This window comes from Triticum aestivum, chromosome 6A (assembly GCF_018294505.1).
Source record: "Triticum aestivum cultivar Chinese Spring chromosome 6A, IWGSC CS RefSeq v2.1, whole genome shotgun sequence".
In the NCBI taxonomy this organism is placed as follows: Eukaryota; Viridiplantae; Streptophyta; class Magnoliopsida; order Poales; family Poaceae; genus Triticum; species Triticum aestivum.
This window is the reverse complement of record NC_057809.1, coordinates 3,568,078-3,579,835: the sequence shown is the minus strand read 5'-3', so window position 1 is coordinate 3,579,835 and position 11,758 is coordinate 3,568,078. Positions and strand designations below refer to the sequence as shown.

The 11,758-nt window shown below is 43.5% G+C and overlaps 1 pseudogene; it reads right to left on the bottom strand.

Moving 5' to 3' along the window:
* Positions 1-788: 788 nt before the first annotated feature.
* LOC123131528 (disease resistance protein Pik-2-like) lies at positions 789-11,758 on the bottom strand (annotated as a pseudogene).

Below are 11,758 nucleotides of genomic sequence, written 5' to 3'. Positions count from 1 at the left end.
AGGATTGAAAATTGATGATGTGGCTTTGAATAGTGCATTTTGAACATAGAAAAAGTATGGAGTTCAAATAAGTTCAAAAAAATGAAATCCCTTTATAACAGACGAGTTTCCGTATGAAACCCTGATAATTCGAAATAGATTTTCCGTTTTGTACACGAAGTGCATCCAGTTTTTGTCGTAAGCCTTTCTACTTTCTTGCACATTCTACGTGGGTGAAATGATGATACCATGCCAACTTTCAACCTTTTTAGAGTTCATTTGTAGTGCTTTTCAATTTCAGGGTCTTATAGCTCAAAATAATCAGTAAATGCATGAAAAATAACAAATGAAGTCAGAAAGGGTTGAAAACTGATGATGTGGCTTTGAATGGTGCATTTTGAACCCAAAAAAAATATGGAGTTCAAATAAGTTCAAAAAAATGAAATCCATTTATAACAGACGAGTTTCCGTATAAAACCCTGATACTTCAAAAAAGATTGTGCATTTTGTACACGAAATGCATCCAGTTTTGGCCATGTAATATCCCCTGTAAATTTCAGTTCGAAAGTAAAAAAAAAAACAGGGATGACAGATGACACGCTCCTATTTGCAATCAATCGCCATGCGTGGTTTCGAGTGTTCCTTGCCAGAACGGATCAGAAGCAACGTAAGTACGTGTACGTGTGCATCTGTCTGGGAATCAATCCAGCAGCCTGCTTGCTTAGGAGGCTTGTGTGGTTGTGCGTACCTCGTCGGAAACTACTCGGTGGTTTGCGTCTTCGAGGTCGGGAGCTGTGCACTCGGTTATCTTCTGCTCACCAGATAAGTTTTAATACAGCAACAGTGACTATACTGTACATAAACACGCATATATACATCAATCATCTGAGTGACACAGATCCTAGCTACCAATTCTGCTGACAATTCGAACATAGAAATGAACACAAGTGCATACAGCTTGTACATATATCTCAGCACTGAATTCAGAGCACACTTGCAGTCTTCACTGTTCGGTTCAGGAGTCAGGACTTCACCAGCTTCAAGGCAGGTTTGTTCAAATGCTTGGAGAGCTGATGCTGCAAGCCTTGCTTGAGTTGGTCGCCCAAGGAACCCTTGAGCCACACTTCCTTTAGATGCCGCAGATGCTCTAGCCCAGAAAGCCGCATAGACGACCCACTAGAGCAGTGCACCTTAAGCACCTTAACAGAGTGGGTCAACCATTTACCTGGCAAAAAGGTTACCTGTAACTTGGAGGTACAATCTATCTCGAGTTCCCGTAAGAGGAAGTGGTAGGCATCTCCCTTGGTTGCAAGCTGGAGCTCGCCTTCTTGAATCGGCTTGACACATAGACGACGTAAGGCTTTACCCCTTGGCAACTCATCAAGGACGTCTATGTCTTGTTGCTTGAATATGGTGATCTCAAGATCCAGCCTTTCGAGGTTGTCAAGCTGCTTCATCCAGCTGTCTGGCAATGTGTGTGCATACCCGTACAACTTAAGACTCTTTAACTTCTTTGGCGGCGGGGAGATCGTGCCATCGAAACAACAGAATAAACCCTGTTCCTTATCCTTGTCGACTTCTACTGACAAGTACTCAAGATGGCTGTGACCTGAGATGGCCGAACACAACTCCTTCAAGTTTTCCCGGTTGATGCCGCACAACCCGAGCCTGCGTAATTGAGAAAGAGTCTTGAGCTCCATCACTATGGCCTTCCCGCCTACACCACTGACGTTGACAACGCCAAGAGTATGTAAGGCCCTCAATTTCCCGATTCCTGCAGGAACCTCGACACCGCGACTATTAAGTTGTCGTGTTGTACAACACAACCTGGAAAACCAGCTAGATACCAAAGTATGTGGCCTTCTCCTTGACGGTGTTGATGTGCAGACCGCAGCTGGTCCTGCTGGCTGGCTTGAGCTGGTGCCATCACCTTCTTCTGTTTGTGTTGGCGCTGCCGCTGCTGCTGGTTCTTGGCTTGAGCGGGTGCTAGCACCATCTTCTTCTGCTTGTGTCGATGTTCTGTCATCATCTAGTGTTGGTAGGCTGGTGACTCTACCACCTTCATTCCATGGTTGTTTACTTGTGCCGGCACGGATGTACTGTAGCTTTTGCAACTTGATGATGGCTTGTGGGAGTGCGGTTATGGAGGTGTGTCGGACATCCAGAGTTTGAAGCTGCCTCAGGCAAGACAATGATTTTGGCAAATGGGTAATCCCTCTGCGTCCTCGCAGGGAGAGGAACTTGAGACGAGGCAGTAGCTTCCCGATATCCTTAAGGTCATCATCTGTTACATTTGACGTGTCCTCCAGATCCAGCACCCGGACTAGTCTCATATTAATATTGGTAGATATGAAGAATGGCCTCCACTCCCCGAACACCGTCAAAGACCTTAGTGATGAGAAATCAATGCTCTCAAACACATTAATGTCTCTATCCCAGCTATTCCTTATGGTGAGGTGTTGTCCGACAACTTGCGAATTCAGACTGCAATGCCCCTCCGGAGAAAAGAAAAGATTATCTTCCATTGGCAGTGACATAATGTATTCGTGGAAGAAACCATTGACTTGGCACATGGACTTTCTTGATGGCTGCTGGATTATGCTCAAGTCAACAAGTTCAGAAAACAACCTTTCTCCATTCTCTTCCGCGGTACCACTAGATGTTTCTCTAGAATAACCCTCTGCAATCCACCGCCTCAGCAAACGGCGCCGCCTAATGTTGTGGTTTGTATGGAATATTGGCAGATAGAAGATGCATGGCTTGAGTGAATCTTTGCAATCTTCAAAGTAGGACTGCATCCAAGAAAATAGACCTCTTAAACAGTCAAATTCGACGTTGGTTTCCAACATTTCCATAAAGTTTTCATTTATATTCTTCATCCCAAATTTATTGCGACGATACAAGTAGTCGCTTATTGCAGCTACTACTTTGCGGAGTCCACCACACTTGGCCAAGATATGTTTCGAAAGTTCCATCTCCTCCGGATTCAATATATTGCAGTGGGGACCAAGTATCTACATTGATAAAAGAAATCTAACTATAAAATATATACAAATTCACTCCAAAATCAATGTTACATATAAACAAATAAAACTAGAAATTCAGATAAATTTATCACCAAATTATGGTTCAAGGCTTGGTTGTCAAATGGGCAATAGTTTGCTTATTAATTAGGTTTGAAGAAATATCCTTTATTTTCATGTGGTGCAATCAAACAAACTTCACTGCTAACAAAATCATGTAGGATCGGAATGAGCATGATAGTACAACCATGTGTTTTCCTATTCTTTTGTTGCTGTAATCCTATGGATCAAACATGCCCGAAATTGTGAAAACAGGCCTGTAGGTCCGCTTTAATATTGCAGTTTAGATGCGGTAGTCACAGTTCAAATGTAAACATACTAGACATAGGCCCACTGATTTGGTATCAGCTGGCCCATGGTTGGAGGCCACATGGCTAACTTTCTTCTCCCAGAACAAACGAACTTCTTAAGAGCCTGGGAGGGTGTCTCAAAACAAAAAGAGCCTGGGAGGGCTCATGTTCTGGACCACTGAGTGGTTTTGAACCCTAGGATCTACTCCCTCCGTCCGAAAATACTTGTCACCAAAATGGATAAAAAGGGATGTATCTAGAATTAAAATATGTCTAGATACATCCCCTTTTATTCATTTTGATGACAAGTATTTCCGGACGGAGGGAGTATATCACGAAACTTAGAGCCCCTAGTTTCTAAGAGTCAAGCTTGTGTGCGAGTTAAATAACCTCGCAAGCCTCACAAGGCTATGGAGTAGACAAACTTGGCACTACTAGAACTCATATATTTTATGAATGATGTGTTGACAAAGGGTGGAAATAAATATTTCATGACTTTAGTTGATGATTCTAGTAGATATCGTTATGTGTATAAAGTATAAAGTTGATGCTCTACACTACTTTAAAATATATAAGGCAGAAATTAAGAAATCAACTTGACTGATAAACTAAAAGATTTTGGTTAGATCATGGTGGAGAGTACGTTTTGAATGAGCTCAATTTATTATGTGTGAAACATTGTATAATCCATGAGAGGTTAGTTCCCTATTCACCCTAGTCAAATCGGATTACTCAAAGGAAGAAAAACATAGTCTAATTGATTTGTTTAACACATTGGTAGATACTTCCAAGACATTGATGGGGAGATGACATTGCCATCTCATCATATCCTTAAAAAGTTCTGATAAAAGATAAAGATATTAATCACTATGAAAAGTAGGAGAAGAGAGGACTAATAGTAACTCATTGTGGACTTGGGGTTGTTTTGAGAAAGTCAACTTGTCAATTCCCAATAAACTTAATCTTGAACCAAAAATCATGCATTATGTTTTTCTAGGCTATTTTTGAACACATTGTTGGATAATGATTTATAGTACTCTGGAGTAGTGAAATTTGACATACTTGACCTGAAGGTCGGTACCATTATAGAGTCTAAGGAGGCTACGGATTTTAAGGATATTTTTCCTCTGGGAGATATCCCTAGCATTTGTTAGCACATGAATATAACGTAACTCTTGAATATTCCATTTCGATGGAATATTATGAATGAACCCATGACAAAAATGCTGAGAATGGAGATAACGAAGCTCCTAAAAGGGGCAAAAGATAGATGACTACAATGTCCGTTGATGATGATTTCATTGTGTACCTTGTGGTTGATAATCCGAGTTCCATTTCTTTCATCTCGAGATGGTGGCTGCTAGAAGGAAGATATCCCTAGTATATCAAGCATTGTGTTCCGTGAACGATCCTGGCTCACATCCATGCAGTGTGCGCTTTGTATTATCCAGATGGATAATCAATTGTGATTAATTTTTCTTGAGTCACATTAACGGCGCTTCTGATTTACTCTGGTGTTGTGTTATCACGGACTCGATTGTGGGTTTATGCAAGAACTTACCCGGCCAGCTATATAAGGCAACCCATCTATCTCCTCGTGCATGTACCACAACAATCATTTTACTCTTTCTATGCCGCTCTCGACTACCCAACCTAACAACCATGTGCATGGTCGCACGGGAGAGGAGGCCTACTCAACCTCGCCTCTTATGAACCTGCACTAGGTGATGGGCGATAATGTTTTTTGGGAGTATCTTGGTGTGATTGCTCGCATATGATAAACTACTATCCTAATGGCGTTGACTACTTCAACTACATTGTTTTCATCTCTATGGCTGCGGACACCACCACTATTGTGGCCGTGTGCTTGTTGCTCATGCAAATTTCATAGCTGTGCTAGTTCAATGTGTTATTTGTGCTTGTGTGTCTAGTCATTTGGGGTTAATATTGCTAGTAATATTGTCAGGATTTTAATCTAGATTAAATTATCTCAACACATTGCTAGTTATTTCAACATATACTACATATATGTGTAAATACTACTACAATATCTAGAATGTTGTTTCAACCTAAAAATAGTATAACAAAGCTTGAGAGTAAACATACCTTTTTGAAGAGACAAAGGGCCTCATCAGGTTCTAGCCCTTTGATGTTGACCACCGATTCAAAATTATTACGTACACAATAACTTGCCACACCTACTTCATTTGTAATGACAACTGTAGTGCTTCTAGAACCACCATATAAGGAGGCGGCTTTTATCAAGTCCCATTGAGGTAAATACACTAGAAGTCACAAAACTTGCACGCAATGTTCAGTTTAGTGCATAAACTTGTAAAATACGTGTTTCTGGTCATCTAACTCGTCATCTCGTGCATATACGGTGCTTCCAACCGTATCCCTACGAGTGCCAACGTGGCAGGGCCACCATCAGTGGCTGAGGCTGTTTTTTTTAAGAAAGGACCCATACATTCTATTTATTTTTACACAAACAATCCTCAAATAAAATGAAAGAAGCTGCAGCGCATGATGGGATTCAAACCGATGAGCTAGCACGATCCGCCTAGCGTAGAGAGCCACTAGACCAACTAACAGTTGACGCTTCCTCAAAAAAGAAAATCTAACAGTTGACGCTAAAATGCACAGTTAAAGCTATTTAACACGTACTGCATAAAAAAAATGGAAATTAAAACAACAAAAGGGTTTGCTGAAAAGGGAAAGCCCCAGTTTGATACTATGGCATCGTGTACAAGTGCCAACCATCAGGCCACACCGACACTTAGTAACACAAACAAATTTTATCTTGTATATTGTTTTTTTATGTAAGATAGATTTGATTTTAGTTTATCAGTGATAAATAGAGATAAAAATGATAAAAGTGTTATGTATTGTATAGTATAAAATTTATGTATTCCAATGGCAGTGAGCTATGTTTAATTTTTTTACACAAAGATAGATCTTTTTTTGCACATAGTACCTAACTTTAAATATATATTCCCGCAAAAATTAGTGCAGAATGAATGAATGCAAATTCTTTTGGGCAAACCAACGAAAATTTTGGTTGAATTTGATTTTTTAAAATTATAAAATCTGGATAAAGAAAATAAAATGTAGAATGAATATACGTAAATTCTTTTGGACAAATCAACAAAAAAATTGTTTGAATTCGAATAATTCTAAATTTAAATATTTATATAAAAGGAAATATAGTGCACAGTGAATGTACGTCTGTTTTCGGTCAAATAAACTCAATTTATGTTTGAATTCGAATAAATGTAAATTTAAAAATCTAGATAAAAGAACATATAGTGCAGAATGGATGTACATAAATTATTCTGGACAAATCAAATATTTTTTGTTTGAATTCGAAAAAAATTAAATTAAAATCTAGATAAAAGAAAATATAGTGTAGAATGAATGTACATCCTCGAGCCCGAGGTCTGTACTTTTTCATAATAGTAGTCCAAGTAACTTTGGTTTTAGTAATGAAAAAATTCGGACAAATCAACGGAAATTTTGTCTGAATTCAAATAATTTTAAATTAATAATCTAGATAAGAGAAAACATAGTTCAGAATGTGTACTTTTACTCTTTGATATATATCTTAGGAGTCTCAAATAGGGTGCTATCTAAAAAAGTGCATGCGGATTACCACCATCTCAGCCACTGACAGTGGGCCCCTCCACGTGGCATGCATAGGGATACGACTGGATACCGTAGAAAGCACCGTATATGAACAAGAGGACAAGTTAGATGACCAGAAACACGTATTTTACAAGTTTATGCACTAAACTGAACGTTGCGTGCAAGTTCTTTGACTTCTAGTGTATTTACCTCAGTCCCATTCATCCTTTGACTGCAGGCCATCAATGACAACAAGGCACTCCTCTTCAGTTAATATCTTACGACACCTTTGAATTGGGTCCTGACCTTCTATGATGCTAATTGCTGCCGCTTCCTTGGCTTGAAGATCATCAGAATAGAAATCTAGAAGTAGGCGCCAAGAAAATTCTATCAAATTGAAGGGATGGGGCACATCGACCCAGCTATAATAGCTAAACATTTCTCCAACGTATTGTGAGTCTAAGTAACCAAGTATGCGGTTGTAGTATGTGTTTCTGACAAAAGCTGATTTACCAATACCAGCAATCCCCCACACTGCAGTCACATGCCCATTTCTTTCTAGTGAAAGTTCCTCATCAACCCCAAATTTTTTAGTCCAGTCACGTGCCTTTTTCTTTCTGCGGCCCTGCAATGTAGAAACATAGTTGTTAAAATGAAGAATTCAAATTTTCCTAGCAGTGTGTAGATTCCAACAAAAGAGTAAACATGGGGGATATTAGAACTGGTGTTAAGAGTATATCAAAGAAGGGATCGAGTAAACATGGAGAAGTGAGAAAGCAGGTTCGATATTTTCCTATAAATCTACTGTTTTGCAACAACATGAAAATAGAGAAAGGATTGGTGAGTAAAGATACCTCGTCCTCCAGATATTCAGAGTTGATGGCTCGATCTTCTTCATCATCAACACAATGTTTGGCCACCCGTTCTTCATTTGTAATGACAACAATACAACCTTTAATAGGCTGCGATAAGAAGGTACCTTTGATCCAGTCCCAATCTTCTGTGGACTGCAGACCATCGATGACAACAAGGCAGTCCTTTTCATGTAGTGTCTTACAACAACCTTCAATTAAGTCCGAGTCGACAGCTGCAACTTCGTTGGCTTGAGGACCCCCTGAATCATCCTGGTCGGCTGACACGACTTCCTTGGCTTGGATACCATCTGAGTCATTATCATCTGAATCATCATCATCATCATCATCAGTATCATCAAAATCCACAGGTAAGCATCGAGGAAAGTCCATCCGATTGAGCGGATTGGAAACATTGACCCATCTGTACGTTTCAAAGCTCAAATCTAAATATTGTTCCTGATAATTGTGTTTTATGCAGCGGTACAATTCTTTGACAATATTTAATTTTCTCTGAGTGCGACCATGCACGGAGATCACACCGCCTTGTCTTATCAGTCGTTTAAGTTCATCCCTATCACGGCGACGGCATGAGGAGACCTGCAAATAAGAAACAAAGATGTAAAATTCCTGACTTTGTTACTTAATTCTAAGAATTCAGTTTATGAACTAGTCCAGGATTCAACCTCGTCCCCCTTTCGCGTCATGATCTTGATGTGCAGTTATAGTCTTATACAAAAGGTGGTAGATGAAAGAAATTTTGCTCAATTGTAGAATTGTTCGGTTGACATTTTTATCCAAGTGATTCCAAGTGATTCCATATGTTTAAGTATGTTATTATAATACTAAAATGTGAATACAGCCTGCCTTGGCCTGATACAGAAACGCAGCTTCCCCCCGACTTGGCTCTCGCGACTGCATCGCCCCCGCAGGCGACCGGCCGCGCCCCCGGCACCTCCTCCCTGAGCGGTCCCCCTTCCCTCCCTCCTTGCCGCCATCGCTGGCGTCCGGCACCGGGCCTGGTCCGGGCGGCGGCGGTCCCTGGCCTTTCCCCTTTCGGGTTGCACTGACGCGGGGCGGTGCGGCGCCGCGGGCTGCTCCTAGGCGGTGACGGTACGACATGTCGGCGTGGTGGCGGGTGATCTACTGGACGGCGGCGCTGCCGTTGACGGCGGGGCGGCGCCCGATCGGCCCAGATCTAGGCCCTTTGGGGCCCATCTGGGTTTGGGCGGGCCAGCGGCGGGGAGGGCTGTTAGAGTGGCTTCGGGGAGGCAGGGAGCAATGATGCGTGGGTGGTGGCTGGCGGCGCTGGTGCCGCCCTGCTGTAGCGTGGCTGGCGGGGCTTTACGTGCCCGATTTGGGCCTGGCCGGGCCAGGGGTGGCCTGGTATGCCCTGCTACTGCGTACGGACAGCGACCCGACGGTGCCGGAGACTCGGGCCTCCCGCACGACGGCGATGGAGGTAGTTCCCTCCCGAGTGGCTATGGTGCTGCTGCTCCCGTCGCCTCGTGCATCTCTCTCCATCCTCTTGGTCTCGTGGTGGTAATCCCAGTGAGGCGGCGTGGGTGGCGTCAAGACCACAGTGGCACATGCTGGTGGGCGACGAGGTGACTGGTTGGCTCTGGCCTGGTTGGGCGCTGGGGTTTGGAGTACGGGAGAAATCCCTTGCCGGCTCTTCCAGCTCTGATGCGGTGACACATGCGGGTGCCACCATTCCTTCCTAGAGGGTGTCGGAGGTATCCATCCCCCACTCCCTTCGGCATGCCTGGGGAAACCCTAGGACATGTCCGGGCAGCAGCGCCGTCGGGGTTGCATTTCTTCTTGGAGGTGCTGCTTGGTACGCGGTGGATCGGGGCCTTGGTATGTGGTGGGTCGATTCCGGAGGGCGCAGCGATGGCTAGTCATCCGTGCTTTGTGGAGCTGCCGTTATTGGCGTTTCTTTCTTCTTCTTTGTTCTTCCTTTTTTCTTCTGGTCTTGTTGTGCTTCTCGCCCGAGCATTGCTATGTGATCGGTGTTGGTTGCTTTGTAATACAAAGCGGGAGGAAACCCTTTTTCGGTAATATTAAAATGTATGTGGGTGTGCTCGCGCGCAGAGCAATAGCAACAACAATTGGCACATACGATTTTGTATACAATCACACAAAATATGCTTTCGTTTTGCGAAGGTTGGATGGTTAGAGGAACAGTGGTATCCCTAGCCCACCAGGGTTCAAGTCCTGGTGCTCGCATTATTCATGAGTTTATTTCAGGACTTCTGACAATGCGTTTTCAGTGGGAGGAGACGTTCCCGTCGACGACGAGGCGCCTACGGTGACTTCATAAATCTCAAGATGATATGCCGGCTCAGTCTTTCGAAGGTGCCCATAGGGGTAGGGTGTGCGTGTGTGTGTTCATACGGGTGAGTGTATGCGCGTATATATGAGCGCTTGCATCTGTACTGTGTTCAAAAAAAAATGCTTTCATTTTTTATGCTATTAGTCTGTTTCACATAAAATAGGAATACTCCACAAATTTAAACATTGGACCATAGATATTTTTATGCAAAATATTAAACCATATAGGCAGATGTTTGGAGCTACGTACAATCACCAATGGATCTCAATGAACAAACAACGGGATGCTATATCAAAATGCATGAAAATTTGATCTATATATTGGCCAAGATAAACATTTAGATCAACATCTCCCTGAGAAATGACAGAAGTATGAGATATGTTATTTAGAGACATAACTTGGTCTCCTTTTAGGGAATTAATTATTTTTATGGGCTTTTATGGGCTAGCCTAAAATAATAATTTCAAGAAAATAATTGATTTTGTTCTAGGTTTACAGGCTTACCGTCTTGAAAAATGCACAAATGGATTGACCGTGAGAGAAGTGTCTGAGCTGTGATACTTCATATGGCTCCCCAGTGCACATAAGTGCAACCCCTAAGTCATGGGCAGACATGACAATCCGACTGCCATTCTTAGAGTCAGGCAGGTACATTTTGATGGCATCCCACTCTACCAGAGTGGATACCTCTTCCAGGAAGACGAGATACCTATTCCCTTCCATGATTTGCTCAGCCTTGATGAGATCGCCTTGAGTAACTGGTGCTGCTGCTTTCATCCTTGTCCGGAAGTCCTCCATTCCCACAGTTGCTTGGTGAGAGCTTGTGCATAACTGAATCAGCAGGCTCTTGAGGAACTCCTCCCGGTTAAAAGGATGCATCAGCTTTATCCAGACCCGGATCTTGAATTTTTCCATGACTTTTCTGTCACAATACGCCTTTCTGAATATGGAGGTGGCTCCAAGATCACCTGCTGTGCTTTCACGAGTGATGAGATCTTGGAGGTTGTGGATGTTGCGTGTCCTTCCAGCAGCCTCCCACACTTCCCATAGGAGAGGGAATGCTGTTGATGGTGATGGGTTGGCCGGGGCCGAGTGCTCCACCTGCACCGTGATGGTCTTGGCATGGGAGCCGGAGTCGCTGATGAGGTTGTAGCGTGTGTTCCTCTGGCTAACATCCTCCACCCTGGCCTTGAGCAGCTTTATCTCGGCGGCTGCCTCGTCGAGGTGCCGGTGCCGCTGCGGTACCACGCAGGACGGCACCATGCGCCACCACCACGTCGACTTGTTGTCCAGATGGACAACAAACTCGACGCAGTCCTCCACGTCAAAGGCCAGGTCGCGGAGCTGCCTCACCCAGGTCCGCACCACCTCATTCTTGGCGCGCTCCTTGTTGGCGACGTTGAGGAAGGACTGCATCATCTGGAACTCGGCGGTGATGAACACCAGGTCGTGATGCACCTTCTCCTTGAGCCTCGCCTCCTCCTCTATCGCCGACTTGACCCTGCTCAAGGTCCCCTCCACCGCCGTCTTGGTCAGCCCAAGCGCGAAGTCCGCCATTGTTTGTTTGTTCTCTCAGTGGAAGCTCTCTCTTTCTCT